General features: G+C 41.8%; 1 protein-coding gene and 1 long non-coding RNA gene across 2 annotated transcripts in view; one reads left to right on the plus strand and one right to left on the minus strand.

Annotated features, from left to right (window-relative positions):
• p2rx3b (purinergic receptor P2X, ligand-gated ion channel, 3b) overlaps positions 1-27849 on the plus strand; it is a 159147-nt gene that overhangs the window by 36479 nt on the left and 94819 nt on the right. The gene's annotated exons all lie outside the window — the stretch shown is intronic.
• On the minus strand, positions 7988-8641 carry LOC118559132. Its single transcript, XR_004928669.1, has 2 exons — positions 8188-8641; positions 7988-8084 (listed from the first exon to the last, which is right to left on the minus strand). It is a non-coding gene; the product is annotated as an uncharacterized LOC118559132 (long non-coding RNA).

The following is a 27849-nucleotide window of genomic DNA, read 5'->3' on the forward strand; positions in this document are numbered from 1 at the left end:
AGATTGGAGTGGTGATCACCCAATTTAAAAAGGGGGACCAGAGGGTGTGTTCCAACCATAGAGGAATCACTCTCTTAAGCCTCCCTGATAAGGTCTATTCCGGGGGTTCTGGAAAGGAGCATCCGTCGAATAGTCAAATCTCGGATTCAGAAAGAACAGTGTGGTTTTCGTCCTTGCCGTGGAACACTGGATCATCTCTATACCCTCAGCAGGATACTGGAGGGTGCCTGGGAGTTTGCCCAACCAATTTACTTGTGCTTTGTGGATCTGGAGAAGGCATTCGATCGTGTCCCTCTGGGGTTCTGTGGGGGGTACTCCGGAAGTATGGAGTACCGGGCCCTCTAATAAGGGCCGTTAGGTCCCTGTATGACCGGTGTCAGTGAGAGTTGGACTCCGCCAAGGTTGCACTTTGTCACCCATTCTGTTCTTAACTTTTATGGACAGAATTTCTAGGCGCAGCAAAGGTGTTGAGAGGATCTGTTTTGGTGGCCTTAGGATCACGTCTCTGCTATTCGCGGATGACGTGGTTCTATTGGCTTCACCAGGTCATGATCTACAGCTCTCACTGCAGCAGTTCGCTGCCAAGTGTGAAGCGGCCGGGATGAGGATCAATACCTCCAAATCTGAGATCATGGTCTTGAGCCGTAAAAGGGCAGAGTGCCTTCTCCGGGAATTTAAGTATCTTGGGATCTTGTTCACGAATGAGGGGAAGATGGAGCGGAAGATTGACAGGTGGATTGGTGCTGCATCTGCTGTGAAGCGATCGCTGTACCGGTCCGCTGTGGTGAAGAGAGCTGAGCCAAAAGGCAAAGCTCTCGATTTACTGGTTGATCTACTTTCCTAACCTCATCTATGGTCATGATCTTTGGGTCATGACTGAAAGAATGAGATCCCGGATACAGGCGGCCAAAATGAGTTTTTTCCATAGTGCTATCCCTTAGAGATAGAGTGAGGAGCTCAGTAATCCGGAGAGGACTCAGAGTAGAGCCACTGCTCCTCCATGTCGAGAGGAGCTAGTTGAGGTGGCTCAGACATCTAGTTAAGATGCCTCCTGGACGCCTCACTGATGAGGTGTTCTGGGCACGTCCCACCAGGAGGAGACCCAGGAGAAGACCCAGGACATGATGGAGAGACTATGTTTCTCGGCTGGCCTGGGAAGACCTTGGGATTACCCTGGAGGAGCTGGCCCAAGTGGCTGGGGAAAGGGAAGTCTGGGCCTCCCAACTGAAGCAGCTACCCCCGTGACCCGACCCCGGATAACTGGAAGAAAATGGATGGATGGTATTTCTTACTTTGAGCTGGTTTCCAATTTAATGCGGCTCTGGTCTTGGAAGCTTTGAGGTGGCTTCTGACAGGAGGTAGGATGGTCTCCGGAAAGGTCGTTGGTAACAGAGATCTTGGGTCACGCCTATTTAATCAGGCTTGAAAAGTAGGTCAGAAAACATCACGTTTTTTTCTTTTCTATATCCCTCCAAGGAGGAGACGTTCATTTTTATAAAACAAGTCCCTGTTTTTTCACAAATACTTTCAGTTTTACAGAATTTTAAACACACAAAATGCCATTTAACTGTCTATCAGACATTGCTGATTCTCAAAAAAAGACTTCATAGACTCTACCCTCCAAGGTTGGTAGTGTTAAAAACTAGAGTCCTACCTTTTAAACAAGATATAGCACGTCTCTCTCTCTCTCTCTTGTAGCTTTGTTAGTTTTTTAATCGCCGTGCGCAACAGAGCTGACAAAGCTTTCCCTCAATACTGCTGTTCACACAGTGATGCACAGAAACTTTCTCACAAGCTGCAGCTGTGACCAATTAACAATGTAACAATCTGCAACGGGGCTTTTTTCTCCTCTCTTGATGTTATCACCATAGCAATGCATATGAGTGAACAGATCATTGAAAAATGTTTCTTAAACTGATATGTGTCATGATTTCTGAGATTTCTCTTCATTTTAATCAATCAATCAATCAATCAATCAGATTTTATTGTCAATTACAATTTGCATTGCAATCGAAAAGTCAGTTCCAGTACAACCGTCCATCACGTAAACAAACAAACATTTTGGGGGGAACGATTGACTGAGGCCTTGCGTTGCCAAGGAACGCAGCAGGCCAGCCGCTGCTAAATAGCGCAGCCGTCAAGGCCGCATTCCTCCAAACAGCCCCGAACCCCGCCTGCATGGAGTTCACGAGGCGCTGCCCTTGAAACTGTCGAAGGAAGTGCAACAACATGGGGGAAAGGGGGGGGGGGGAGAAAAAAGAGACAGATGTTTGCCTATTTATGCTCTCACCAATAAAGAGACAAACAACCGACACAAAAAAAACCCTCATAGCACGAAAAGGACAAATAACACAATACAACATGTATGCAGAAGGTAAACATTTGAGACCTGTCGCGTGTGCGTAATTTATCAGTTTTATGAGTATCAGTTATGCGTGTGTGTATGGGTGAAAGTGTTTTATCTCCGTGAACACTCTCCAGAGGCCATTGTCCTTGATGTTATCAGCCGGCCCACAGTTCAGAGAAGCATCCTCAGGTGTCAGCGGGGGAGGGGGGTAGCCGGGGGCTTTTCTGAGCACTCTCCGCCATAACAATCCAGGAGTTGATAGGGAGGGAATGAAAATATGTTATTTGTTATGAGACAAGCTGCACTGCCTTTCCTGTCAGCTTTTAAGTCTTTTGCTGGCTCCACATAAATCCAATTTTCCAAATTATTGAGCTTTTTCACGCTTCACTTCCACATTTTATCCCATCTCCCCTTGAATTCAACCACCAAAGTCAGTCTGCGTTCCAACACAGGCAGCTTTTCGGCTTCACTCCATTCACCTGCCAGGTTTGTCCGTTCACAGCCACAGTGAGCGCTTCATGCAGTCGGCAGCCTGATCAAGGCCAAATGGCTCCGACATCCGCTGTATTTGCAGATACTTCAAAAACCCACAAAGACCAATAAGTAGAGATCCCAGTATCCTTAATCCAATGTGAAAATTTCAGTCCAGGAATGACAAGGTCGAAAGACACACGTTTTCCTCCAGGAATTTAGGGTGTATCTCACAAAATAAGTCAAATCAGGACCGGACGGGTCCCCCTTCCGTTGCCTACCCGTCGAAAAAAAAGCATCAATAGTATTGAGAGACCAGCTTACCAGATCCATGTTTTTCAGAGTTCGGTTGATATGAAGAAAGTGCTCAGAAGACAAGACATAGCAAAGCAGGAGGGGGGGGGGGGCTGCAGAGAGAGAAAAGACACGACCTACCTCGGAGAGAGACAGAGACATTGTGTATTATAATGCTGTGCATAATAATACATGTTGAAAAGACTCAGAATAAATCTTAATACCAAAGACTTTTTGATGTGCAGAAGGAGTCCTAAAATGGAAATAAGCACTTTTATTTGAACTGCTTCCTTTTTATAGGGTGAAAAACACATTTGGAACAGCTTTGGCTCATTTGGACAAACTGTGCCAAAATCATGCTGGTCTCTGGCCTGCCTGTCACACTGTCTACTAAAACCTTTGCAAAACAAATATGCTCCGGCTGATTCAGCGCAGTTTTGCTGCAGCTATTGTCAAGATGTGGATATACAAAATCTGAGGCTTCTCTTATATTTTCATAAGGGTTTTCATGTAATTTTGCAATGTTTATTTAGAAAAAAATATTTAGGCAAGGCTAAGAAATTAGATTTTTCCGTAGTTTAATCTCCTACAAATCAGAAATATAGACATCTGTAATAGTGGTTCCACTTGAAAAATATTCTTTAATCCCATAGTGTCACACAAAAACTAACTTTTACATTTAAAATTTATAAATTTGGAGCTGTACATAATTTACATCAGATATGTAATTTCAGGTGGAAATTGCTCTTAAAACCCTCTGGGCTCAAAGTATTAAAAGGAGATCTACCTGTGGTGGCGGAGATGTGGCTGCTGTGGGCTGCTGAGATGTTTACTCCAGTTCCTCAAGTTCCTGGATCATCTGCTCACATTAACCATCGGTTTGAGGATACAAACCAGAAAAAAATGGACCTTGGCCCCAAGAGTGGTACAGAAGTCTCCCCAAACTTGGGAAATGAATCAGACCTCTATCGGACAGTATTTTGGTGGGGATTCCATGTAATTGGAAGACATGATTAAATAGTCTGTTTATAATGGTTGATGATTGTTTTTCCCTTGGAAGGGGGTAAACCGATAAGAAAGTTAATGTGATGTGGAACCAAAGGTCACTTGGGAATGGAAAGTGTGGGAGATTACTTGACTATTTAAACCGTACAAAAAAGGAAAGAAGACACGGGGAAACGAGGTCTCTCTGCTTGCCAACTGGAGAACCCATTTATTTCAAATACTCATGCGTACAACGGGTGTGAGCTAGAGTTCTGATTACAACATAGTGTACATGCATTTTATATCCCACAGATGGGTGTGTGTTACAAATAAGATTCTACGTGCATCCATTGGTCCGCGCCGTGACCCAGCAGTGTCCATGTGCTTCCAGCCTCCTTTGGCAGACATTGGTCTTATTTCTGGGAACAGCTCCACAAACGTTGAAAAACAGACAACCTTATCTTGTCAGTTGACCTCTGTTTGGGTCACACAGGATGTCATGTCCTGGTCATATTCTGGACTTCTATTCAATTCAATTCAATTCAATTTATTTATATAGCGCCAAATCATGAAACATGTCATCTCAAGGCACTTTACAAAATCAAGTTCAATCATATTATACAGATTGGGTCAGATTATACAGATTGGTCAAAAATGTCCTATATAAGGAAACCAGTTGATTGCATCAAAGTCCCGACAAGCAGCATTCACTCCTGGGGAACCGTAGAGCCACAGGGAGAGTCGTCTGCGTTGTACATGGCTTTGCTGCAATCCCTCATACTGAACAAGCATGAAGCGACAGTGGGAAGAAAAACTCCCCATTAACGGGAAGGAAAACCTCCGGCAGAACCGGGCTCAGTATGAACGGTCATCTGCCTCGACCGACTGGGGTTACAGCAGACAAAGCAGAGACACAACAAGAGAGACAAAAAAGCACAGAAGCACACATTGATCTAGTAATCTGTTCTACATTAGATGGTAGTAGCGGGTGAGCCGTCTTCTCTGGATGATGTCACAGTTAACAGAACGCCAGACCAGGTGTACCTACTATGAAGAAAAAGAGAGAGAGCAAAAAGTTAAAAGCTGAAATGACGACAGTCATTTCAATGTAATACAATGCAAAACTGGAGAACAGTAGACTGAAGAACAGTAGAAATCAGTAGAGTGAGAAAATTAGACCCTGATGTCCTCCAGCAGCCTAGGCCTATCACAGCACAACTATAGAGATAGCTCAGGGTAACATGAGCCACTCTAACTATAAGCTTTGTCAAAAAGAAAAGTTTTAAGATTAGTCTTAAAAATAGATAGGGTGTCTGCCTCACGGACCAAAACTGGGAGTTGGTTCCACAGGAGAGGAGCCTGATAGCTAAAGGATCTGCCTCCCATTCTACTTTTAGAGACTCTAGGAACCACCAGCAGACCTGCAGTCTGAGAGCGAAGTGCTCTGTTAGGAACATACGGGGTAATCAGAGCTCTGATATATGATGGAGCTTGATTATTAAGGGCTTTATACGTTAGAAGGAGAATTTTAAATTCTATTCTTGATTTAACAGGAAGCCAATGAAGGGAAGCTAAAATTGGAGAAATATGATCCCTCTTGTTGATTTTGATCAGAACTCTTGCTGCAGCATTTTGGATCAGCTGAAGGCTTTGAACTGCATTTTGTGGACTTCCTGATAGTAAAGAATTACAATAGTCCAGCCTTGAAGTAACAAATGCATGGACTAGTTTTTCAGCATCACCCCTGGACAGAATGTTTCTAATTTTGGCGATATTCCGGAGGTGAAAAAAGGAAACTCTGGAAACCTGTTTAATATGAGATTTAAATGACATGTCTTGGTCAAAAATAACACCAAGATTTTTTACTTTATTACTAGAGGCCAGGTTAATGCCACCCAGATTAAGTGATTGGTTAAGAACTTTATTTTTTGAAGACTCTGGCCCAAAGATTACAACTTCTGTCTTGTCAGAATTTAAATGCAGGAAATTTAAAGTCATCCAGCTTTTGATGTCATCAAGACATGACTGCAGTCGAAGTAACTGATTGGATTCATCAGGATTTATGGATAAATATAGCTGAGTGTCATCAGCATAACAGTGGAAATTAATCCCATGCTGTCTGATAATTTTGCCAATCGGAAGCATATATATAGTAAATAGAATTGGTCCAAGGACTGAACCCTGTGGTACTCCACAGGTGACCCTAGAGTTTGAGGAAGATTTATTATTAACACGGACAAACTGGAATCTGTCCGACAGATAAGATTTAAACCAGCCTAATGCTTTTCCCTTAATCCCTACAGTATGCTCAAGTCTTTGTAGGAGAATATTGTGATCAACTGTATCAAATGCAGCACTGAGATCTAACAGGACAAGTATAGACACAAGTCCATTATCTGAGGCCATGAGAATATCATTGGTGACCTTCACCAGAGCTTTTTCAGTGCTGGTACATGGATTATAAATATACTTCTGCTCCCTTTGCCTTGCTGCCAGGACACACAGACTTCAGATGTTTTCCAAACCTCTGCATATCCTCCCTTGTTACGCTACTTACGTAACACTCCTAAGGAACCCTCTATATACTAAAGTACATAGACTAAACATCGTATAAAGAGAAAATCTGACTCCACACTAATCAAGCTTAGCTGTAATAATAACAACCATCCAAAAATGTAATTGCTTACACAACTAACGGATAATATACTAATGTAATCAAGGTGTCCACATAAGTGTTGATCAACAATGACTTGTAATAAGTGCAGATTACAATCAATAACACATTTCAATAATAGAGAGAGAGAGAGAGAGAGAGAGAAAGAGAGCGAGAGAGAGGGAGAGGTATGCAAAATAGTCATTGCTTTCACATTGGCATCAATCCAGCTGATATGGAAGCGAAAAACCCCATTGTTGGCACTTATTCATGTACTGTTCTCAGGGGAAAAAACTCTCCCATGGATCTCGGTTGTCCATCGAGCATCCGCCAGCCAGGTCGACCGGCATCAGTTGGAAATCAGCCATGCTACTTGCAATGAAATCCAGCACTTATCATTCAAAAAGAGTACCTAATAGAATGTAACATATACAACCATCAACAAACAACATATGAAATACATGGATTATAAATATACATGCAAATTATCTTGCTAATAATACTGATACGGAGGGTTAAACAGAAACGAATGTTAAAATACAATGTTATGATAGATTATATTTTATTTATTTAATCTTAGATTGAGTAACTTAAACAAGGTTAATCAGTCTTCAGTTCGTGTGCTTGGTTTGAATGAGTCCATGGATACGTAGCAAAACAAGAGAGTCCGTCTCGATCACGGGTACTCCTTTCCATTTGGAATGAGTCTGTAGCATACGTGTGAGTCCATAGACGTATCCAGGCGGCCGGGATGTCAGCCCTTTCGATGGCTGCTGCCTGATGTCATCCATCTATACATCGTTCCCACAATCCACCTTTTCAAAATAGGCACAACACAACACACAAACAATAAGATTACAATCAGTGTTATTACCAAAGTTAGTCCTGTTTTAGCGGCTAAAACACCCCATTCTCCTAAAATTTCTTCCAGACTTTTCCACGACCAGTTGTTTCTACCAGCATTCTCTTTCATAAGTTTAACCATTACTGCCCTAAATGAACCTTTAGGAGCTGTGTTCATGGGAATGTATGTACAGCACTGATTACCTAACTTGTGACAAACACCTCCCTTACTTGCTAAAAGCCAATCTAAGGCTTGTCTGTTTTGTATTACCATTCTACTTGTTTCATGTAATAGGTCTCCCAGTGCCATCAATCCTTCAACCGTGAAATGTATCATCCTTTGCTGATTATAGTAAATGTAATTTATCCATTCAACATTTTTATTAATAGTAATTTGAGGTAAAATAGACTCAAAACCTGCTTTAATTTCATGCTGTGCTTTAAATTCATCTGGAATTCCTCTTGGTTGACCAATAAGATTTAAATAAACTCCTTTGTTTAGTCCGTAATCGTCTAGACTCCGACGAGACCTAGTTTTACCTATTTCAATCTGAGCTAATTCTTTTACCCCTTCATACACTAAAGTTATCGGTACCTTCATTCGTACTAATGCACAGAGCCCTACCCACTTAAGTGGTAAGGTGTTCAGTAGCATGTCATCACCACACATCCAGTAACTGTCTGCCACTGGATACGTTTGATCTCCTAAAAAGAAAAGTTTGGGAATCTTCATAGTTATATTTTTACAGTCCTCTTCTATAAAATCTGGGTTTTCAAACCAAACAGGCTTTGTAGCAAACACTGGTGTTACATTTGCATGCTTAAACCAAGATAATACCCAGGTTACATTACATTTTACAGTGGTGTTTCCTACATTAATTCCTTCATTGTCCTCAAAACCTCCACTAACGAAACATTCGTAGTCTGCATCATAATCTATTTCATAATCAGTGGGTGGAACATTATCTGTAGTACTAATGTTAAATTCTGCACACAATGATTCTAATTTATACCCTTTCCATTTTTCTAAGTATTGATGAGAGTTCCTTGAACCGTATAAGAGTCTGCAACTCAAACCACACATACGTAATTTAAAGAATGACACTGCGTCTTCTCTTGCTGTGAACTCACCATTCCTACATTTTTGACGTTGTACAACTGCACATTCTTTTGACGTGTATTTTTCCGGAATAACCATAGGAACTGCTCCCGGAGCAGCAGTACAGATTAAGCAATCATTTTTGGTTAACTCTCTTGCTGTATACCATGACCAGCTATACCATGTATTACGTATGGCTCTTTGCCATAAAGGATCACCCCTTGGTCTGATTCCATGCCATTCAATATCCTGTAATTTATTTATTGCTCTTGGTGTAGCTACTTTTGGATTTTGTTTTCCATAAAATTTATCTAAACCTTCAGAGAAATCTTCACATCCTTCCTTTTTAGAGCATCCATACTGTTTTGGATCTGGTTCTGCGAATTCTAATATTAGGTTGTTGTCCTGATCTGATGTTACCTCAACCGGAGGAGGTGCCGTTGTAAATAATCTTATTAGTGAGGGTTTAGTAGTATTTAAAACTTCTTTTGTGGTTTTAATTGTATTTGAAACTATTGTCTGTAGATTTGTTTTAGTTATAACAGTTGTTGGAGGTTCAGTTATTATGTTCTCAGGTCGAATCACCGTAGGTTTTGCGTTGTCCAAGTCCCTAGCAACCTCTGTAGGTTGCACTTCCATTTTACTTGTATTTACCTTTGTAATATCACTATTATTTGTTGAAATTTGTATTGTGCTATTTAAAATTTTAGCTGATGTGACCGTTAATGTATTTTCCGTTAAAGTTGTCGACTTATTTAGTCCTGATTTAGTGACTGAAGTAGGTAAAGTCACATTTCCACTAGGGTCAGTCATTTTCTTCACTTCTACTGTAGTTCTAGTAGCCATAGTTGTTGGGGGAAAACAATTTACATCTTCTGATAAAGCCTCTTTACGTGGTTTAGTTCCATAATATAGTTGAATCTACTTTTCCACTCCAGGTGACGTCTTCGAATTTCAACTCCTATGTTTTGTTAATCCGGAAAGCTATCACATTTGCTTCAATAATCCATCCACAATCTGCATTCCAAACAGTCATATTACAATTAATGTTTTCTTGATTTTGACTTGATAATTGATGACTTACATTAGTATGCGAATTACACATCCTTCGTCTGTCACCTTTTTGCAGTAATCTAGAGATAATCACGTTTCTTTCAACCAAGTCGTATTTATCACTGTCTGGCTCCACATGTATCCTGATTCGGTCTTTAAACATTTTAACTGTAGCATTTAACTTCTTATTTCCTATTCGTTCTAAATCACCATTTCCTGATACTACATTGGGGTTTTGTAGATTCTTCATTGTTAAGTTATATTTGTAATTGTCCTCGGGATCCCTGTGGGATTCTATTTTTATTTCTACCTCAAAACCATCATCCTTTATGTACAGAATAAGTGAGCACTGATTTATCCCATATTCTGTATATACCTTTTTGACACTTTCTCCACACAATTTTTGATCATTGTAATAAATGTTCACCTCAAACTCCGTATCTAATTTTGTACGAAATCCTGTATCGGTTACCGTTGCTTTCCATTTGAATTCAGCATGGGTCTCTCTTTTCTTACGCAACCTTTTTGTTTTTTCTCTTAAGTGTTCTTTAAGACCTAGATGAGTCAATAACTTCAGTTCAGCTGGCAAAAACACTGGTGTGTACTTTGTCAAAAACATTAACGTTGTGTTGTACTTATCTTTTTCTGCAAAGGTGGATTTCCCTTTATAGACTGAAGTCCCACATTTCATGGTTGCATGTAGATCGTCTTGACCCTCATTACTCGTTTCACTCGTGGTTGGGCTGACATTGGCTGATGCTGTGGTGCCGTCTGCAGGCTGTGAGAGTTCATCTCCGGCCTCGCTGTTGTTAGGCTCATCACTTCTGCCAACATCCACAGGTGAAATGTCATTAATACCAGTTTCATTGATGCAAACTTTCTGTTCACAGTCTTTTCCATTGTCTGGCTTCACAATGTCTGTCTTCACAGTGTCTCTGGCGTGTACTTTAGTACAATGAGTCAAATGATACCACGTATCACTCCCCTTTACTTGGACGGCGGTTGCGGTCGCTCGTTTGACCTCAAATGGTCCGTCCCATCTCGAGCTGTTCCATTTACGTCTGAACACCTTCACGTACACCAGGTCTCCTGGTTCGACTGGTCTCTTCACCACCGACTCTGGACAGGAACCTCTGGCTTTTTCCTGCAGATAGATAGCTCTATGGATAGCAGTTAGTTGATCCATATATGCTTTCAACTCTGTTTGTAGCTGCTCAAGTGCCGGGCCTTTGAATGGAAGCCTCCATTCAGGCACTGGCATTGTTCTGCCTGTTAGCATTTGATGCGGGGTTAAATGTGTGCTGCGATGCATCTGCATGCAATAGCTCATTAGCGCAAGCGGCAAAGCATCAGCCCAGTTTAGGTTAGTAGAAGCACAAATTTTATTCAGCTTAGCTTTCAAAGTCCCATTAATTCTTTCTACAGTACCCTGACTCTGTGGGTGGTAGACTGCTCCAAAACGTTGTTTAATTCCTAGCTTTGACAAAACACCTTTCAACACCTTTTGGATAAACGCTGAACCATTATCTGAACTGATTTCTGATGGGATGCCAAATCTCGGAATCACCTCTCTTGTCAGAAACTTAATCACTGTCTCAGCTCCCAATGTCTTTGATGGGACTGCTTCAACCCATCGGCTGAACCGATCGATCACCACCAACATGTACCTTTTCCCTTGCACTGGATTTATCATGTCAACATAATCTATCACAAGATGTTTAAAGGGTCCCTCAGGGACCGGAATGTGTCCAATCGGTGATTTTATGCCTTTTCGTACATTGTTTTCTGCACATATTTCACATTGGCTCAAGATTTCATCCACCATTGCTTGCATGTAAGGTGGCCAATAACCTTGCTTTTTCAACTTCCCCATCACTTTCCCTCTTCCACAGTGATCCAAACCATGTGCTTCTGAGACCAACATTGTCAACAATGCTACTGGTGCAACTAAATGTCCACTTTGTGATCTCCACGAACCACTTTCACTCATTGTCGCACCTCTCTGCGCCCAGAGAGCATGCTCACTCACACCTGCCTCCTGCTGCATCAGAATAATGTCTTCTGGTGTCACCATTGGTTCCAAGGTGACCACTGGTGCCAAGATGGCCATCTGGCACTTAGACGCTAGTTTTGCTGCCTCATCTGCAGCGTTATTCCCTTTAATGACTAAATCATTACCTTTACGATGGGCATTGCATTTGATCACTGCCAGTCTTGATGGCAGCATCATCGATGCAATCAGCTCTTTTAGCTGTTCTTGATGTAATACTGGACTGCCGTCTGCTCGTTTGAAACCTCTTTGTTTCCAAACAGCAGCAAACAGATAACACACCCCATGGGCATAAGCCGAGTCTGTGAATATGTTTGCTACTTTTCCTTTTGCTAGTTTGCACGCTTCTGTCACTGCTTTTAGTTCTGCTTTTTGAGCTGAGCATGGTTGCTCACATTTTTCTGCTTTGACTGTTACAAAATTGTCTCCTACTTGTTTAACCACAGCATAACCTGCATGGTTTCCAAGATGATCTCTGAAAGATGACCCGTCAACAAAATAAGTGACTTCCGTGTTCATTATCGGAGTTGACTCTAAATCAGGTCTTAGTCTTGTGAATTTCATTGTTTCTGCAAGACACTCCTTCATAGTCCAGAGGTACCATGTCAGCAGGGTTGTTCGTTGTATACCTTTGTACTGTTACATCTGGATATGTTCAAAGTGGCATGTACTGTAAACATCTTGCCTGAGTCATCACAAACTTTCCTTGATTTATCAGTTCTGTGATTTTATGGTGGGTCTGTATTGTTACCGGGTAACCCATTGTTATGGTTGATGCTTTTTCATAAGCGTAGTAGACTGCTGCTAGACCTTGATAACATGGTGGCCAGCCTTGGGCCACATTGTCTAGTTGTCGTCGTCCTACACAGGTTTCTTGCATTAGTACAGCTGATGCGTACATATATTTTCTGTTGGCTACATACAGGTAAAATTGTTTGTCATAGTTTGGCAATGCTAAAGTTGGTGCCACTTCCATTTCCTGTTTTAGTGTTTCAAATCTATTTTAGCTTCTGTTATCCATTTCAATGGTTTCCTGTTTCTTCTATTAGTTCTCTAAGTGGTGCTGTTTTTTCCGCATAGTTTTCAATCCAGTCTGCACTGTCATTCCCAAAAATTTCATAATTTCACCGACTGTCCGTGGACTTTGAGCTTTGCTGACACCTTCCATTTGAGAAGGTGAAATGCCAACTGTTTCTTGTGATATTTGTCTTCCTAGGTAATCTACCTGTGGTTGACAATACTGTAGTTTTTGTTTGGAGACCTTGTGTCCTCCCTCTGCTAATCTTTGTAGAACTTTGATTGTGTCCTGATGACAGTCATTAAGGGTGTTTCCACAGATTAACAAATCATCCACATACTGTAACACAGTTCCAGTTAAATTGAGTCCTTCCAAATCATTTTTTAGCACCTGATTAAATATGTGCGGGCTAAGTTTAAACCCTTGAGTTAATCGGGTATAACTGAGCTTTTTACCTCTGTAGGTAAATGCGAATAAATGTTGTGACTCTTCCGCTTAAAGGATTGCTGAAAAATGCAGAGCAGAGATCAATCACGGTGAAAAAACGTGCTTCTGAATTTAAAAGAGTATTTGGATTTGGCACATCCGATTCTGCGTCTACTATTATCTTGTTTATTTCTCTTAAGTCATGAACAAGACGGTATTTGTTTTTGTCTGCTTTCAGAACTGGAAAAATTGGAGTGTGGCATTGACTTTCTACTTCCACCAGCACACCTGCTTGCATCAATTCGTCAATGGTTTTCTGAATTCCTTGTTCTGCTTCTGGTTTTAATGGGTATAGCTGGCGAAAAGGAAACCGTGCATTTGGTTTTATTTGAACTGAGACTGGGTCTGCAGATTTTACTAAACCCACATCTGTATCATGTTTCGACCATAAGTGCTCAGAAACATTTTTTAGCATGTCCTGCATTAATGGTTGATCTTTAGAGGAACCATTTTCCTGAATGGGTTATCTGTGTCTTCCCATGTTCCTTTGGTTGCAAGTTTCATCATTGGTCCCAGATCTTTTGCATGAAATCCTTTATTTACAAACAATGTTATGTGTGGTACTGATTCTGAAACATTGTACCACTCTGAAATGAAATTGTTTTGTTTCACATTTAAAGCCGCACCTTGGTTTCCAATAACAATACATTGTGTTTCAAGATTAACAGTTCTGTCATTTGTAGAACTGTCCCATTTTTCTTCAAACTCCAGGCTCTTTGAAATGTCATAGAACATGGTGCAGTGGTAATCTAGAAAAGGTTTTCTAGCTTCTGGAATTTAATGTACCGGCCCCAGTTAATGACTACATCTTCAACTGTGTCCGAAATGTCTCCTAGCCAATAAACATTGGCTTCATGTGTTTGCATGTACATTTGAAGATCCAGACCTGTTTTGTCAACATACAAACCCTGAGGTGAACACCAGATTTTTAATTTTATCCTGCACAATGCATCTCTTCCCAACAGGTTAATTGGTGTTTGGTCAGAGACAAGAATTGGTATTCTTATCTCATCATCATCATTTGCCAGTCGTACAGGAGCTGTCATTTGTATTAACTGTCTTGTTCCCGAGAACCCTACTGTTGAAATGAATTTATTAGACATGGGGAGGTGCTTTGCATAATTTGGATTTACACACGTGTAAGCTGCTCCTGTATCGACCAGCATCGGTGTTTCTTTTTCTTCAATTAGAATTTTTAACATAGGTTCATTTTCAGCACCGTCACGATCGGGCACTGGTTCTCCCCTGTAAGGTTCTCTGGGCACCCCTAGTAACCAAAATTTGGTGGGTTTACAGGGCGTCTTGTTGGACCTGGACGGAACCGGCCACGCGATTGCCTGTGGTAGGTGTTGTTGCTTCTTGGGCAATGCTCGGCACGATGTCCAAGTTCATTGCATGCCCTGCATGCGCCCATTATTCCAGGTGCGCCAGGCCTGCCTCTGTTAGTCCAAGCGGGACCTCTTTGCTATCGTCCATGAGGCCCATATGGCTGTGAGTTAAATGCTTGAGGATAAACATTAACCACCGGTTGTTGCGGCCGGGTAAGTTGAGGAGCCGGAAAACTCCTCTGTGCTAGATTTGTCACATCATGTACAGGTTCTGAAAAACCTTGAGGTGGAGTTACATTATCAGTCACTTTAATCATTGCAGCTTGTGTTTTAGCTTTGTTTTTGCCTGATAGTTCTCCAAGCTGCATTTGTGCCAGTTTTCTTTCTACGTTTTTATCTTGTTCTGCAATGTTCATTTGTTCTCTTCTATACTTTTCCACTGCATGTATCACATGATCACGGAACTCCCTGTGAGGCACTGACGTCAGAGCCACCACATCCTCGAGCCTGCTTCTCACAGAAGCAGGCATTGCTTCAATGATGGAGTTCCGGAACAGAGTTGTCAGCACAGGGCTCTTATCAACTTCCTCTTCTGTTTCCTGTTTTCATCTTTTTAGCTGCTTTGCAATATAAGACGGTGCCTTTTCTGCATTATCGATTGGATCTCCTCTTAATGCCTTTGGGTCAATCTTAGTGGGATATTCTTTTCTCAGTGCTTCCCACAGTGCTGTGCGAAATAAATTGAAGCCGATTCCATCAGCTCTCTGTTGGAGCATCCATGCGAAACGTTCCTTTAAGACGTTTTCCATAGCAGGTGTTCCCAGGCACTGTGCAAAAACAGCTTTTAAATCACCAAGAGCTAGCATTTTTTCAACAGTTTCCTCCTGAAACACCTTTATCCACTTGCTGGCACCCTCATTTATGTCTGGCAATCTGCCAACCAGGCCGATCAAATCTTGAGATGCCCATGGAACATAGTGGGCAATGTTCCCTTTTACAAGTATGGGTAACTGTTTGTTATCTGTGTACCTGTCAGGTGAATGTATGTTCGGTCGGTATCTCAAATCATAATCACTTCTCCTGCCAGTAGTTGTTTGTGTTCCTCCTGTAGGGCCCTTCACTACCTCTTGTTCTAAAAGCTCGCTGGCATTTTCTGGTACAATATTTTGTCTTATGGCTTCCTCATCAATTTCCTTTTCTAATTCCTCAATTATGGTGCAATCAATTTCTCTTTGCAAATTTAACCCTTCATGATCTAGGTTTACCCAAAATGAATCACCCTTTTGTTTCATTGCGTAGTCTGCATAACAATCAACTCCACCCATAGGCTTCAGGGTCAACGACCTTTTCTTTGCGGTACTACAATGATTAGGCGCAAGATCCAGCGCGTTTATAGGGGAATCTGAGTTCATTGGGCCTGCAGTGTTTTGATGCATTGCAACCGAAGCAACAGGAGAACCTGATTTATGCACAGCCGAATATATGTTTACTAGGGCATGATCATTTTGCTGTGTTGCAGGTACATCTTGGTTAGGCGATCTTCCTGCGTTTGTAAAACTGATATGTGAGGCCTTTGTCATGATCTCTTTATGTTCTGTTGAATCGTTTTGGCTTCCACCCCCTGCAGCTGCATCTATGATCAGACTATCCTTGTCCTTGTACTGGAAATCTCCCATTATGTTAACTGTGCCACTTAGAGATGGATAAAGTCCCGCAGCTTTTGAATATTCTGCCTTACCATTTGCAGACTGCTGTCTCATTTCCATAAGCTTCTGTTTTAATGCACTTCTATAGGCCTGACCTTCTTCCTTGAAAAGGTTTAGAATCTTTAATTCAAGCTCATGTTTTTCTTTCCTTTTTTTAGAATTATTATTTGCCTTGTAATCCATGATTCTGACTTCCATTTGCTCACAAAGAGATGTATTAAAACTACCTGATTCCGGCCAGGGGGAGGTTAACCTTTGTGTCCTTTTGTTCCATTTTTTAGAAATTTTGGGAATTTTTGTAGCACATTCGGGGTATTTTAACCCAATAATCACAATAGGAATGTTTGCCATTTTGCTCTGTATTAGTTTAGTTAAACCAAATTAAGAAAACCAAAATTTAAGATGTACTATAGGGTTAACTTGTCTCGCAGAATCAATAAATCCCTGCAAACTGATAAACTGTTACCTCTCAGAGATTTGTTTGCTTTCTTCCGGGCGAGGCTGCGCTCCGCTCCAAACTGTACTTTGCTCTCTCTGAGCTGAAGCAAAGGGAGGGAGGCGGAGAGGGGGAGGACTGTGTGTGTATTGGCACGAGTCACTGACCGTCAATCAATAACCCAGGGTGCTTACTTTTTCCTCACAGGCAAAAATAAAAATAAAAAAACAACAGCAGACAAGCTCGCAGATTCAATAGCTTTCCAACAACACACTTTTTTTTAATAATAGCACACCATCAGGAACAGGCAGACGCCACTGCCACCAGCGAAACCACTGCACAACTATTGGTAAACCTTCAAACCCAGTTTACGTATCTGCACCCACATCTTTTCAACACAGCAGTTCAATAAGTATACACACCTTGGTTCAGCCGATTTCTTTACAAAAAATAAAAGGTTTCCATGTACTTTTGCTTTCTCAAATTAGACACACTTTACCTTTACTTCTGATGACGGGACTTTGCGTTTTTAGTCAAACAACAGAGCTCTAATCATTTAAGCTCACACATAGACGTCTGTCACACAACACATTCCAAACACTCTTTCACTCACTAATTTCTCACTCTCCCAGGAACTTAGTATTTTTCTAATAATGGTCCAGATGCCCAATATTCCTGGATTTTTACTATGCGCACATATAATTTAAACCGTATTTATTGGCCATAGCAAAAAAAAAGTAAAAGTAAACATTTATATTTCACGTGCTCCAGAACAGGCCTTCTATTTCAAACTTGATAGGCTCTTTCACCTCGTTTACCTAAACCGGAGTACTCAAACAACCCAGACTGCAGTTAACTCTTTAAGACACACTGATGATCCAAGAGAAACCTCATTTCTCTTTTACAAGCGCTTACAACTACTGGGCCTCACCCAACAAAAATCTGCATGCACCGAAACAGGCCTACTATTTCAAATTTCATCGGGGTTTTTTCTCACCTCTAAGCCTAAACCAGAGATCTCAGCTTTACAAAACAACTGCAGTTCACTAAGGCCACATCTCATTGGAGTCACTCGCAAGTCGAACCTCCAATCGGCCTGTACAGCGCTTCACGCTTCACTTACTCAGAGGATTCACCTTTTAATACTCCGACCAGCCGGACATTTATAAAATCAACCTTTCACGATGATTTCTTTATTCTAAAAAGTTATATATATTAGAAAACTTCAGCTTAAACCGTCATGGTCCGATCCATTTTCTATTCATCGTCATACTAGCGTTTTCTAACGAGACGTACGATTAAAGCGTGTTGTGATATTACCGCCAGGATCATCAAAATAATTGATCTCGGATTGGATTCTGAACAGTGGAAGAGGGTCACAAAGGAATTCCACTCTGCCCGTAACATGAGACCACCAAGGCTTGGACGGCCCTTTTTCCCAGCAGGAGGTCAGCTGTGACCACTCCTGCTGAGATAAAACCTTCCTCCCACAGACAAAGAACTTCTCTTCTCTTCGCCTCTTCTCCTGACTCCAAGCTTCTGAGACACACACCTCCAAAACCCTCTGAGGACCAGCACTCAAGGAGAGGGGGGAGCCATGTGATTGAAGGCCTCCGGGAACCATCGATAGGGCCTGGAAGAGGCCGCGATCTGAGTGAGGATGAGCCTTTCTGAAACTCAGTTCCTCCCTGGCATAGGGAGAAACTGCCAGCCGATTCAAAGATAAGTCTCTCACTTCTGCTTAAAACAGATGCCGAAGTGAAGGAATCCGTCTATGCCAGCTTTGTTCTGCTTTCTCAGCGCACCACAGACGGAGCTGATTCCAGGCAACGCAGAGCTGAAAAGCTGGCACAGAAGCAACATCTCCATGCTGAGGAGAGATCTGCTTAAATTGTGACTGCAACCGGGGTCAGAGTCTGCCTGGAGGACCAGGCCTCCAACCTAGACCACGTCGTTAGCCACATGCTGCTGCAAGGCTAACGCTAGCCTGCCCAGAGCCAAGCGCTAGCCCACTAGCGCTAGTCAACAACTTCCCTCCTTCAACGCCCCTTCCGTGAATGGCCAAACTAAACAGAACTGAAAAGGACAGGTTTGGGCAGCGGTCTGAGGGTGAAGAAAAGGTTTATTGGGAAATGTTTGTAAACCGTGGTGTTTAGAACAAAGGGCTAACCGTTAGGTCGCGCTAGCTACAAAAGCTATTAGGCTTGCTAACATCCGGTTTCAGACAGTTCAAAAGGGGTTCGTTTTAAAGCATAAAGCGTAACTGTTCTGCCCCGCCATCCTCCGATGGTGTTAAGTGCCTTATTCCCACATCAATATGGTATATTAATGCCGGTTTTCAAGACAATTTTGATAACTATAGATTTTAACCAGGTTAGCAACGATCGCTGTAGCGACCCCTAGCGGCCGGAGGTAAAATCGCATAAACAAAGGCAAGCGATTCTGAATTAAATGATTTTACCGGACAAACGGTCCTCAGAATATTATTTCAACAAATAATGTTTTGTTTGACTTGGGCTTTGCATTGTGAATGGATTGAAAGACATGGCAGATGTTTTTAACTCCATTACATGTTTCTGTTAATCAGATCTGCAGTGAACCAGGATTCACTGAAGTATTCTGATTATGATCAACCGCTTTTGTTTGTCTTTTGTTTGTCTTTTGTTTGTTTTGCATGTAAATAGTTCCTTAGCTTAGCTTCTTTTTATCTTCATTTTGCTTAGTAGTTTAGTTAAGTTTCACTAGCCTAGTAGAGAGGATTTATTAATCGAAATATTGTGCTAATTCAGGTAAACAGCATTACATAGTGATGTTCTCTGGATATTCATTTTATTTCTATTAAATTCTTGAACTTGAAAAGAAGTTGTCACTCCTTTATTCTATGTGTGTGCAGGTTTTGCTGTTAAAAGATCGCTAGTGTTCGAATTCATCCCTTTCAACCGTTGTCTTAATATCAGCTTAAGAGCTGATTATCACCAGACAATACTTAACAGACAGAGAGTTATTTATGAAACATTAAATAACTTTTAACAGTGTATAATTGCACAACAAGCGGCTGGGAGTAACAAGTCACTTCTTTTAAGTTGTCTCTTGTAGTCAATTGTGTAGGAATTCTAAACCATTCCAAATCTTGTATTGTTTAAGACAACTCTTTCCTCACGTGGATGACAGAAAGCAAAACAGAGAGATGACCTCTCCCAATTGTCAAACCCTCAATAAACACACTCTTCCCAAATCAAACCTCACAGGCGGCAATTTTTGTCATTAACAAACAGAGAAAGAAAGAGAGCAGTATAAAAAAAACATTTACACTTCCCCCCTGTCTTTCTCCGTGTCTGTGTGTCCCGGCGCAAAGTGGCCATCTTGCACCGAAGGACCTGCCATCTGGGGAAGAGGATCTCCTTTTTATCGTATCACATCGGGGTTCACCAATTATGTGGGAGATTACTTGATTATTTAAACCGTACAAAAAAGGAAAGAAGACATGGGGAAACGAGGTCTCTCTGCTTGCCAACTGGAGAACCCATTTATTTCAAATACTCACGCATACAACGGGTGTGAGCTAGAGTTCTGATTACAACATAGTGTACATGCATTTTATATCCCACAGATGGGTGTGTGTTACAAATAAGATTCTACGTGCATCCATTGGTCTGCGCCGGGACCCAGCAGTGTCCACTTGCTTCCAGCCTCCTTTGGCAGACATTGGTCTCTTATTTCTGGGAACAGCTCCACAAACGTTGACACAGGATGTCATGTCCTGGTCATATTCTGGACTTCTGCTCCCTTCGCCTCGCTGCCAGGACACACAGACTTCAGATGTTTTCCAAACCTCTGCAAAAGAGGCCCCAAGAGTCCAGAAGGAGGTCTATGGGAGTTCTTGTTCTTAGCGCATACAGGACAGGCTGCAACATACTCATTGATCCTAGTTGAGGGATGGCCGCCAGAAGTATAGGCGGAAAAGGCCAATGGAGTGGCTGGAATGAGGGTAACCTGAGAATAATGAACCCACTGAGTGACACAGGATCTGATGTCCAGACCTGCCTCCCCCGGGATCCAGTTTGTCGGCAAGAGCTTGTTGGATACAAAGTTCCAGATCACAGAAGATGGTATCTATGTCATAGGAGGACTGTAGTAGGTGGAGAATCATCATCATCTGAAGAAAACTGTTGGGAGGAGGCATCGGGTTTGATCTTCCTGGATCCAGGGTGGTAAGGGGGTTTGGTATAGTTGAACCGTCAGAACAACAGCGACAAGCGGGACTTTCAGCCATTGAGTTTTTTGAAGATCCACCCTAAAAGACGTAGCCCAAGAAGGTTGTAGATGGAATGTGGAACTGACATTTCTCAGCTTTCATGATTAACTGGTTCTTCAACAGCCTCTGCAGTACCAAACTGACAACTAGGTCAACTAGGTTGTTCCCAGTTGCATAGGTTCCTCAGCCAATGTCACTCTGGTGGAATCCGGCTCCCCACTCTTTTTTCTGGGTCTCCGATAATGCTCAGCCACTGCATGAAAAGTGACACTTTCGTCCCCGTAAACTACCGCAGATCTCCCTCATTTTCGGCAGTTGACGACAATTTGCAACCCGCGCTTGTCGCCGTTTGTCAGTGCCACAAATTTTCGGAACCGGACAATGACGTATGTGGAGAGCGATCAGCTGTACTAATGGCCCTAATTAGCATATGAATGCAGCGAAACCGCACGGCCGGCCAGGACTGGCCTGAATAACCTTACTCAGTATTGGATGAAACCACTACTTTCAAAAAAGTAAAATCACTCCTGATTGGTTGGCAGATCCTCCCCAATAAATTATATATATATATATATATATATATATATATATATATATATATATATTCATATTATGCTGTATATTCATGTTATCCTATGTAGGCTACTACACTATTATTAGGCTACCATCAAGGACATGAATGAATTTATAGAGGAAACGAACATTTGCCAAAAAGCTCTTTCTTTTGTGCAAAGAAAGAGCTTTATTAAAACAAACACAAGTATATACAACGCGAGGATCCAAAAATTACAACCCCGTGAACTGTCCGTTTGCCTCCTCGGGGTTGTAGGTAACTGCTGGCGGCATTCTTTCCGAGGCAGGTCCGATGTGCAGACGCTTACTGTGCTTGGCTCTGTACTTCGGCGTCGCCTCTAACCGGGACTGCAGCTTCACACAGAGTTCAGAGAGATCAGATGTTGTGCGCAATTCTGTTCCCCCGTGAAAATCTGTTTCCCCTGTGTCGGGAACACGCTTTGCAGCCGTTTTCCCGGCGCTTCTAATTGATTTCTCGGTAAAACAACTCATATAATCATGTCAAGGTTGTAACAGTCAGTTTAATCGGCAGCTGTTTACAAAATTGTAAAATAAAAATAAATAAACGAGGTCTTCTTACGCTGTTTTGTGTCATTTTAAATGGCAAGATAAACGGTCTTTTTCCAACTTTTGTCACTTTAACCTGACAATTAAAAGTAAGCCATTAAACACTATTCCAGCACGTAGTGTGTATTTATGATTTTACATTGCTGAAAAAGGAGGATGGTTGATAGCAGGACACAAACATTATGGCTGTTTCTCAATTCACAAGAACGCGTTCTTGTGAATTGAGAAACAGCCTAAGACTTCCTGAAAACGCAGGAGTGTAGACTTCTCAGTACATCCCTTTGTAATGTAAAATATGACAGTTTACTGGATTAAGGAAATTTCTAGTATACTACATGCTATCACACATAATTTGAGAATTAAGAAACATTTGCTCTTTATTTCCCAAAGTTTTTGGGAGATGTCTGAAAGACCTCGTTTATTTATTTTTATTTTACAATTTTGTAAACAGCTGCCGATTAAACTGAAATTAAATTAAACTCAACATGATTATACGAGTTGTTTTACAGAGAAATCAACTAGAAGCGCCGGGAAAACGGCTGCAAAGCTCGCTCCCGACACGGGGGAAACAGATTTTCACGGGGGAACAGAATTGTGCACAACACCGGCCTACGAAATGACGGCGGCCGTACAATCCATCCAGAGACCACGCTAACAACGCCATCTTCTTTGTCAGACATGTGGTCCACGGTGGCGGACTTCCAGAGTTCCACCTCATCATCCGCTAGGCTGGAAAACAATTAAATGAGAGTGGTATGAATAAAAATCAAACGCAAGTCACAGTAACATTAAACAAGGAAGGAGAAACAGTAAAAAAAAGTCACTTACACACAATATCGTCTTTATCAGCATCGTGTAAATCTGGACTTGCAGATATTGCTCCGAGCAAATAGGAGGTCACCGCCTCGCTCCGGTTCATAGCGCCTGCAATTTGTCTCCGAGTTGTGAAGACGGCGTACTGCTTCCTGTAAATGAAAATACACTTTAATAAAGCTTGTTCTTTTGCAAGACTACTAGGCTAATCTTAGCTATAGTTTTAGGCTAGGCTACTTTTAGCTTAGCTAGCAGTCACCGAACATATTCTTACCGCAAGCTTGGGATTCTGCACCCGTCTTCTCTTCTTTGAGTAAGTCTCTCCCGCACAGTTGTTCGACTGCAGAGCCGCCAACTTGTCCTCTATGGACAGCAACCTGGAGTTTACCGAATTCTGCAGTTGAGTGAACCGCTCATTCATATAGGCAGTATTAATTCAATTCAATTCAATTCAATTCAATTTTATTTATATAGCGCCAAATCATGAAACATGTCATCTCAAGGCACTTTACAAAGTCAAGTTCAATCATATTATACAGATTGGGTCAGATTATACAGTTTGGTCAAAAATGTCCTATATAAGGAAACCAGTTGATTGCATCAAAGTCCCGACAAGCAGCATTCACTCCTGGGGAACCGTAGAGCCACAGGAAGAGTCATCTGCATTGTACATGGCTTTGCTGCAATCCCTCATACTGAGCAAGCATGAAGCGACAGTGGGAAGAAAAACCACCCATTAACGGGAAAAAAAAAACCTCCGGCAGAACCGGGCTCAGTATGAACGGTCATCTGCCTCGACCGACTGGGGTTACAGAAGACAGAACAGAGACACAACAAGAGAAACAAAAAAGCACAGAAGCACACATTGATCTAGTAATCTGTTCTACATTATTAAGCTGACGAGACGGTCCACTTCTTCTTCTTCTTCTTCTTTCGGTTTTTATGGCAGTTGGCAACTAACTTTAATGGTGCATTACCGCCACCAACTGAACTGGAGTGTGGTACTGGAGTCTAACCTTTCCTAATCGAAACAAATAAAACAAACAAACAAACATAACGAAACAAACCAATCAAATCAAAACAAAACAAACAAAAAGATCATACTAAATTATTTTAATTAGTCCTGTATTCCTGTATTCCAATTACATAGTTTAAACTCATTTCCCCTGTGTTTTTTTGCAGAATTTCTTCTGAGTTTAGCCTCATCTGTTCTCCTTGTAATTGTAAGACTAGTCTTTGTCTTTCTTCCTGATATTTATTACAGTGTACAATAACATGCTCTATAGTCTCTGGACTACCACAGAATTCAGTTGCCATCAGCATGCTTCTTCATTATTAACAGAGTTTTATTTAGACGTGTGTGTCCATACCTCATTCTAGAAAATACATCCTCCTCCTCCTTGCTTCTGTTTGTATTTCTGCTCTTTCCCACTTTATTCTGAATGTTATAGAACGGTCTTCCAGTCTGCCCACCGTCCCATAATGTTTGCCATTTACCCTTAACCATGTTTTTGACCATACTTTTAATTTCTGCTTTGCTGTAGTTCACTTCAACTACTTCATCTATATTAGAATGTCTAGCTGCTTGCTTAGCACTTTTATCTGCTAACTCGTTTCCTATTACTCCTATATGAGCTGGTACAATACCAGAGTTATATTAATTCCTGACTTTATTAGATTATTTGCAGCCTGCAGTATATCATACACAATGTCTTGCCTTGATTTTGACTGAAATGTTTTAATACTGATTAAAGCTGAGCTGGAATCTGAAGCAATTACTGCCTTCCTTGGCCTATTGACCTCCACCCAAAGCAAAGCTAGCCACACAGCAATCAATTCCACTGCGTAAACTGCTAAATCATCACTGATTCTTTTTCCAACTTTAATGTTTAATTTTGGAATGACATAAGCAACACCCATTCTTTTATCAGTTAGTTTAGATGCATCTGTATATATAGTTAAATCCTCACTATACCTCTCCATTAAAGTGGGACTTATTTTTAGTTCATTAAACCCCATTTCATTTACTTTAACCTGACTGACCCAACCAAAACTTCTGACTTGAACATTTCCACGCTCTTGGCATTGCTTCAATACCGACTGACTCATATGAGACAGTCCACTGATAGCAATCAGCAGTTTCTTCTCATCAGTCTGCGGACTGACTGAAAGTTGTAGATCGTGTCCAAGGAGTTGAAGGGGAGTTGAACGCGAGACGTGGGTAAACTCCCCCTGCAACCCTGATTTGCATTTGTATAGCTCACAGCATTTTCATTTACATGTTAAAGCCTCCCCTAGAATTAGGAGGAGGGGGGTCATACGTAGCCTCGTGAGACCATCCTGATCTCGCGAGCTTTCAAGGTTTCACTCGCAGATCAGTCTGGCTACCCTCCGTTAAAGAAAATTTGGAGCCGTTCACCAAACGAACGTCCAATCAGCGTTGGCTTTGAGGCGGGTTGAGGTGTGACACAACGGGAAGCGCGTCAGTTCAGTCTAAAGAACATGGCGGCTTCAGCCGATGAAACTAGCGTTAGCGCGGCTATCGAGCGAGTTTTATCGGAATTACAGAGCATTTCTTTGCTGAGCTAACGAGCCTTTACCTGCAGCAGCAAGAGTAGCTTGGCTTGTGGTTGTGTTTTCGTCGTTGCTCTGTTACGAGCGACGACGAATCTGATTGGTTTATTTGGCCCGTCTATCACCAGCATAGGCCAATCAGCTAACCAGTATTTTCGCCCCTTCCCAAAATTACTTCAACGGAAGGTTTCCAGATGGATATGCGGAGCAAATCTATCTGGCGGAGTCAGGTAAGGTCATACGGGGGCAACTGCGAAGCTAGGCCCACGTCAATTTCTGACAATTCACGGCAGTTTTCGGTGTTGCCTGCAAATTACCTTGAACAGCCATTAACCTGAACTTCCACGACAATCTACAGTGCCGCATGGTGACGAAAATCACACTTTTCATGCAGTGAGCTGTGTGTTTGGGTGAGGTTGCCCAAAGAAAACACCTTTAAGGAGGAAATGTTGGGCTTGCTTCTTTTTCTTGGCCCAACCAGAGGCTAGGATGTTCTGAATGCACTCTTGAATTTATTTGAGCAAAACCATCTCAGCTGGTACAAACTTGCAAGTGTATGTACTGATGGTGCTTTAAGCATGCAAGGCAAAGAGAAGGGTCTTGTTGACCTCGTGAATAAATTAGAGGATCTATTTCAGTTATGCTCAGTTTTTATTGCATTTTCCATCAGCAGGCACTTGTATCAAAGCTCAGAAATAATAACTTTCAAAATGTAATGCAAACTGTTGTGCCTGTGACATACTACATTGTTTTAAGAGCACTAAACAACAGGCATTTCAGACAGTTAATTGAAGATTATATTAACACAAAGTACAATGATTTAGCGATGCACAGTGAAGTAGTGGCTGTCTTGTGGAAAGGTGCTTGAACGGTTTCTCAGCCTTCTGCTTGAAATTTGCCCTTTCTTGGACAGTAAAGGAAAACACCAGCCTGATTTAAAAGACCCACACTGTATCATACAGCTGGCTTTTCTAACAGATATTTTCAGTCACCTGAACTATCTCAATTTGCAGCTCCAGGGGAGAGACAAGCTGCCAAGTGACATGATGAGGCAATCAGAGCATTCCAGAATAAAATAACTGCTATGTGGATACCTGACAAAGACCTCACCCACTTCCCAAGATTCAAGAAACAACCACAAGTGACCCCACTCTGCAGGAGCACTTCAACTACAGTGGTTTTGTTGAAGTTTTGAAAGAGCTGAATGGGGAGTTTAAATCCAAATTCAGTGATGTGAATGAACATAAATTAATCTAACTGAAAATCCCTTTCATGTGGCTATACCCTGTCCTACTCCAAACATGACATAGCTCTGCCCTAACAGTCGTGCCTCTCTTGAAAGTGAAATAATTGACCTGCAAGCAAATTACATTCTCCAGCTAAACTCAGAGTAGGTGTTGGCCACTTCTGGAGCTTGATTTCTGAAGCAGTCTTTCCCACCTTAGAACCACTTGTACAGAAGGTGATGTCTTTCTTCATTAGCACATACACATGTGAGTCAACATTTTCAACCATGATTATTATAAAGAGGAAACAGAGAAACAGACTGACCAATGCTCACCTTGAATGCCTCACTATAACTGCAACAACAAACTACATATTCAATTAAATTCAATTTTATTTATAGAGCGCCAATTCATGAAACATGTCATCTCAAGGCACTTTCCAAAGTCAAATTCAATCAGATTATACACATTGGGTCAGATTATACAGATTGGTCAAAACATTTCCTGTCTAAGGGAACCCAGTTGATTGCATCAAAGTCTTGACAAGCAGCATTCACTCCTCCTCAAGAAGTGTAGACTCATAGGTACAGTCGTCTGCATTGTCCATGGCTTTGCAGCAATCCCTCATACTGAGCAAGCATGAAGCGACAGTGGAAAGAAAAATTCCCTGTCAATGTAGCCCATGTCATTTTCAGGACACCACCTAGACAACCAGCAGTTGAATGATGCTTTACATGTGGCTTTACATGTCATCACTGGTAAGATCAGGCAGGGGACCAGAGAAAACTACGGAGTCTGTTTTAGCAAACTTACACACCGAAGCAACGCTAACTTTAGTGACCTCCGACTGGTGTAACCGGGTGTTTGCCAGCATAAATAACAATTGTACTGTATTTGCACTTTAGCCAGCAGTTTCAGGTAGGATTTGATGTCACCCGTTCTGACCCCCGGCAGGAACTTGACTATGTAGCTGCCAATTACCACATATGGCTTATCAGTGGGTGTGTTGCTGAGTGGGGAAGATCAGTAAGAATTGCAGAGAGGTTGGTGGTAACCCGGGGACTGGGATCTAG

This window comes from Fundulus heteroclitus, unplaced genomic scaffold (genome assembly GCF_011125445.2).
Source record: "Fundulus heteroclitus isolate FHET01 unplaced genomic scaffold, MU-UCD_Fhet_4.1 scaffold_236, whole genome shotgun sequence".
Lineage (NCBI taxonomy): Eukaryota > Metazoa > Chordata > Actinopteri > Cyprinodontiformes > Fundulidae > Fundulus > Fundulus heteroclitus.